We start from the raw sequence: 6,325 nt of genomic DNA on the forward strand, positions 1-6,325 counted from the left end.
GTCTTTGACAGACACCTTTTTTACATTTTGTTATCTCCCTCCTTCTCGGAAGGGGGCCGGACATCCTGGAAATTTACCCATTGTCTAAGAAGCCCCTACTGTCTGGAGAGTTCTTAATCATTAGCTGGAACAATGTCCCTCGAGTCCCACATTGCCTTCTCCACAGTGTGTCATTGCTGCCCTTAGAGATTTGCTGTGGATGTGCATTTAGTGTCCATTCCACTCTTTTCACCCCATGACTATTCCAGGGGCTTTCAAAACTAGCTCTGCAGGAGAATCTAATACGAAGGTGCTGGGGCCTTTGCCCAGGCCTATTCAATTGGAACCTTCTCAGGTGGGAACACATGGATAATGACTGGTTTATACAAGAGGTTACTTGCATTTTATTTAAGGGATCCTTCATTCTATTCAGCTCACACAGTCATTGTATATGGAGGATTATTAAGGGCCTCACTCTGGGTCCATGAGATTAAAAACACACTCTGTCTTTAAGGCTCACAGTCATCTAAACAAGCCTTCGGGATAGGAACAAATATGGATGATGAAGTTTCAGATCTCACAACCGGCAAGTGGAAGAGATCATTTAGAGCCGAAATCTTCTTCTAACCCTTTCAGTTTCTATTGGGTGAACCTCCCCTGCCTGTCCTCAAAAACCACAAACCGTGTTCTGCTTAAATCAACCCCGAAAATCCCAGGATTGAAAAAAAAAAAAAAAAAGTAAAGTTCCACACCAAAAACGTATTCCTTTTCCCCTGATCCTTTTTGCTTACCTTTATGCAGACCTGATGTGATAATGAGCTGAAAAAGAAAGCATCATAGCACTACTTTCTCTGGAGGCATCGGCAAATATAGCAGAGACTACACAATCCTTCCAGTAGCCATCTAATCTAGCCCAGAGAAACGGGAGGTGTTTCTGCTTCAGTTTTTACTAATCTGTAAAGAACAGGTGCTTCCTAATCTTTAGGACGTGATTAGCAATGTGCCTTTCTGGAGTCTTTTTTTACCATTCCTGGCTTGTCTGAGTTCTTGGCAATAGCTGTCGTTTAGGAGTGAGATTCTTAAGATGAGCTAGGAATTCTGCTTTTGTCTCTGGCACATACTCTGCTCGGCACCCTTTGCTCTGCGGGCCCCTGTAACCCTAAGGCTGGCTCCAGCCTTTTTATGCTGGGGTGAGGGTGTAATTACCCTAGTATTACGCTGCTATCAGTTTAATCATTACAGCATAGACCACGTTGTCCAAAACATTAAAGTTTGTGTCCCTTTTTTTGGGGGGCCATGCTGTGCGATTTTGGGGATTTTAGTTTCCCAACCTGGAATTGAACCCCGGCCCTTGGCGGTGAGAGTGCAGAGTCCTAACCACTGGGCTGCCAGGGGATTCCCTGTGTCCTTTTCAAGTGATGGACTCTAGATGCAGTTACTATTTCCACATTGATCCTCTCAAACAGAACCTGCACTATTCACCTGCACTACTTAACTCCAGCTGAGTTGGTCTGCTTCTCACTTCAGTTTACTTTTGCAGGCAGTCTGTTCCTGCTTTCTTCAAAAGTGGCATTCGGACAGCTGGGGCACAGTGTCTTCCCGTTTATCTGTTTGTGTGCCTGTGTCCTCCTCTAGACCATGAAACCCCCAGTAGCAGGAGCCTGCCCGCCTAGTTCATTTTTGTGCCACACCTGGCACAGAGTAGGACTTTTGTAAATTAAGTTAGTGAAAACAAAAATGCTTGAGTTGATATAATGACTAGGTGTTTCTTTAATCAGATCTTTTATTTCCTTATCTTTTCTAACTCTTTTAGGTTGAACCTGTATGACTTATGTAATAAAAAATATTTAAATTAAAATATGGATGTTTCTGTTTAATTCTATGAAAGCATTTCCACTGTTATCTTAAACTGTTAACTTTTTAAAAAACAGTCTAGGCAAAGCATAAATCAGTGCTGTGGGCACGTGTAACAAATGCTTATATTACTTGTTGAAATACGTTTGACTGTGCACAAGCACACGGGCCTGTTCAAAAGAAGAAAGAGTCTCTCTGTGCCCACCCAAGGGTTTCAACCTGTTACCCATTCCTTTTTGGCTTTTCTTTCCAACCTTCCTATCCCATCACTTAAAAATGGCCAGTGTAGCCCTAACTCCGTAAACAGAAATTATTGAATGCTAATAATTTCTGGTAAGCAATTTAGGAGACATTTAAGTCACTAATATATATGTGATTGCCTTTTTTACTGCAGTTTCCAGGGAAAGTGCTACAAAGTGATGTGCGGCAATAACAAATTCAGAAGGAAGGAAATATGAAATTCAGCGAGCAGTGTGAATGATTTGCTGTTAGCATGGGGCCCAATAACACTACAAAGCTATAAACTCTGTCGATCTAGATTGCCCAGTTAGGTGGCAGAGATGCAATTTGTCTTTTCTGAAGCCGCCTGCTGTTTGCTAGCTCCATCACCTGTCACAGCCTATTAGCTCCCCAAGAAAATTGGTGGGAAATTGCCTGCAGATTGTAGGAAATTGCATCTCCAGGCCCTGGAAAAAATGTAGGATAGCACAACACTGACCCTCCCAGAGCAGCTATTAATACAGCAAAAAGTGACCTTTGACTCACCGGGAAACGACTTTGCTATTTGCTGAATAAAGTGTGTATTATGCGTGGGTGAAGGAAGGTGCAAATGATTATCCTAGGGAGGCTTGCATCCAACCTGCTTTTGAAAGCCTAAATACTAGTTAGAAGTTTTTTTTTTTTTTATTTTTTGGTTTATTTGTTTGTTTTAGGTGCAGAGGGTTTGAGTGCTGTAGGAGAAAATGGTCCAGTTGGCTTGTTTTTGAAAAAGCACCTCTTCCCCGAGTTAAAAAGAGGTAAATTGTCAAGGAAGTGCTCACGAATCTCTCAGGCAAAAATCCAGGAAGTGAATCTTTCAAAGATGAGGTTAGAAAACAAAGATGAGCGCATCAGGGCACTGGTTTGTTTCCCTTTGGTTCTGCTGCGCGTACATCTGGGGCTTCCCCGCCCCCCTTCCTAATTGCGTTTTACAATTCTATTTCCACTCACTTCTGAATTATTTTCTTTATAGACCATCCCCAGAAGTTCAGACATCAAGATAATTCAGTGCTCCTCAGGGGTACATATTGTGCATATTTTAAGCATCATTAACTTTATGTTACAAAAAAAAAAAATCAAGATCCTGACATGATATTTACAGGCTTGCGTTTCTACCTAGAAGGATCTGAGCTCCCATTTACAAGCGATATTTTTGGAGAGGGAGAACAGCAGTTTAGCTGCTCAGAATGAGTCAGACGCCCTCACTGCCTCTGAATCCTAAACATTGTCCCCTAAATCCCACCCTCTCCCTCATTACTGGGTCATTCACGTTCAGTGCCCTTGGGAGCAAATTTGAATGAAATGAGATGGTGGAACACAGATAGTCATTGCTATAAAACAATAAGATATAAGCCATATTGACCAAGAGAAACCCCACACAGGGAAAAAGAACATCAATGGTAGCTCCAGATTTATACATGATAGAAAGCATTGCTCATCAATTAATATGCTTTTAATTTAAGATCAAAATTACTCTCAGTTTTGATACCCCAGCTTTTCTTCCCTTGTGAACTGCAGTGTTACTCCCTGTTGGATTTGCACAGATGAAAAAAATGAGACTCCTCTCAGCTCCTTGCAGGATTGAGAGGTTTTTTTTTTTATAGATCTGCTGCCTTCTTACATTTGGTTCTTGCTTCTAGAGAGAAAAGTGTAAAGTATCGGACACTATGTTGTATCAGAGCGCACTGAATTTAGACTGAGAATTTCTGAGCTTCTAAGTGGGCTCTGATGCTCTACCTGTGTGATCTTGGGTGATTTTTTTTTAAGCTTCTTGGACCTCAGTTTCATGATCTGAAAAAAAAAAGGATGTTCTTTAAGAACCCTTTGAGATTTAAATTCTGTAATAAAGGGTAAGGATCTGGATCTGAGCTGCTGCTCTGCTTCCTGCCTACTTCTTGGGCTCCCTTGACTGATCGTCCTTGGAGAAGGCGTTCTGTTTGGCCAAAGAATATATTTTGGAGTCTGCAAGCACCCAACATGCAACCAGCTAACTTATCAAACATTCTGTGTCAGGTGAATACTGGCCTGTGACTGCAGAAGGGCCTAAAAAAGTTCTTAAGACATGACCCCTGGGGGCATGCTGACTACCAGGGTGAGTGGATATTAGGTGGTAGACGGCCCATCACAGGACAGCTGCTAGGCAGTGGAACTTAGGTGTAGAGTTCATATATATGTAGCCCCACATTATAGGATATGGGAAGGGATATCAAATGAGGTCCAGTTAACTTTGAAAGTAGTATGTTAAATGGAAAAAAAAAAAGGCACAAAAAGTTACATATTATATGATTGCATTTGTATGAAATATCCAGAACGGGTAGATCCGTAGAGACAGAAAGCAGATTAGTGGTTGCCGGGGACTTGGTGATATGGAGGATGGGGTAAGGGGGTGTTGCTGCGTAAGGGGTAGGGGTTTTCATTTGGGGGACATGAGACTGTTTTGGAACTAGATAGAGGTGATGATTGAACAACTTTGTGAATGTACTAGGTGATGCTGAATGGTACACTTTAAAATGGTTGATTTTATGTTACGTGAATTTTACCTCAGTCAAAGGAAGAGGTCTACTTAAATTGATGAATAAAGGAACAAGTGCAAGGATATATAATTACTTACAATTTAAAGTGGAGATTTTAGCCCAGAGAGTATAACTCTTTTCCACAACAGAAACCACTCTGTAACCTTTCTTATCAGCCTTTTTTCCACTCTGGTGTTTGACCATGATGATGATTTGAGAAATGACTGGAAGTTCTGATGTCCCAGAATGCTAAATAACTCCACAGCTCCAAAAGCCAATGCTAGAGCTGATTTTGTGACACTTCCATTTTCAGATGATTTGTGAACACCATCTTTCCTACAGACTCCTTCAAAATCCAGTTCGGGTGCCATGTCTTTTCTAAAAAGTCTCCAATTTGAGCTGAAAGAGATCTCTGCCTTCTCTGACGAATAATGGCATCTACCGACCTTTTTAGGGCTTTACTGATTTCCTATCTTGGATTATGGTTGCTTCTTCCGACGTGCCTTACCTCCCTTACTTGAGGCCAGAATCACATTTCCCTCACCTTTGTATCCTCCCAGACACCAGGGCAGTATGTACTCAAGTAGACATTGGAGCTTTTGCTCTTATTTTCTTCTCTACCTGAAATGTGCTTTGAGGAGAATTCCCCAGCAGTCTCTTCCCTCCTTCTACGTAGCTGCTGGATTTTTTAGGGATCCACCCATTCCCCATTCTCAGTTCCTGAGATTCAGGGTGGGCAAAATGCCTCCCGGTATGTATGCCAACCCTTCAGTCATCTTCATGGGTGATCTCATCTGCATATTCCAGATCTGAGAATCCTTCCACAGAGACTGCAGATTTGGGCCCATGTAAACCTGAAGCTGAAGGTGACTGTTTGCCATGGTGTGGGAAGAGGCTGCCTGGGAATAAAACCAACATGAAGAAAAGCAGGCCAAGCAGTGGAGAGAAACTGGTTCTGGGAATATTGTTTGGATACCAGGGTTCTGCCAACGGGGAGCCAAGTTTGCCCCTGGATTTCTCAGTTTCGTGAGCCAACTTTCCCCCCTTTTTTGTTGAAGCCATTAGAGGTGGGTTTCCGCCATGTGTTATTGAAAAGACTCCTGTCCGATACATTCTTGGTATCTTTTCTCTGTGTTTGAAATGCCCTTCAAGGCTTGGGTAACATCAGATGTTCTCTGGGAAGCCCTCACATCTCTTATATTTTTATTTATTCACCCTGTTATTTATTATTCTACTTTGAGCAGAGATTTATGGAGCATTAGAACAGAAGCAGATATATAAAAGAATAAGATTGTTTTTGCTTCCGGGGAGTGATATTTAAAGAAAGCCTTATATTTAAGCCATTTTGTATAATTTTATCTCCCTTAATCCTTATATTAGTCTTGTGAGATGAATATTACCACCTGTATTTTATAGATGAGGATCAGAGGTTATAAAAATATTCAGTTGAATAAGCCCACAGTTTGACCATTTGGACTCCAGTTTGGACTTCTGTTGATAATTCCTTTGTTCTTCCAATGTAGTCTGCGTTATGTATTTTTTTTGTCTTCTCCGCTAGACCCTGGGTCCTGTAAGGGCAGGGACGTATTTTTCAATCAGCGACACATCTTAGCAGAGTCTCTTAATGATGAGAGACTTCAATAAGTATTTTTTTGGTGTCATGATAGCTAGATGAATGAACCACAACTAAGTGAATAATTTATGTCAGCTGAAATCCAGAC

This window comes from Aethalodelphis obliquidens, unplaced genomic scaffold (genome assembly GCF_003676395.1).
Source record: "Aethalodelphis obliquidens isolate GAN/ISIS:26980383/991018 unplaced genomic scaffold, ASM367639v1 scaffold7, whole genome shotgun sequence".
Classification (NCBI taxonomy): domain Eukaryota; kingdom Metazoa; phylum Chordata; class Mammalia; order Artiodactyla; family Delphinidae; genus Aethalodelphis; species Aethalodelphis obliquidens.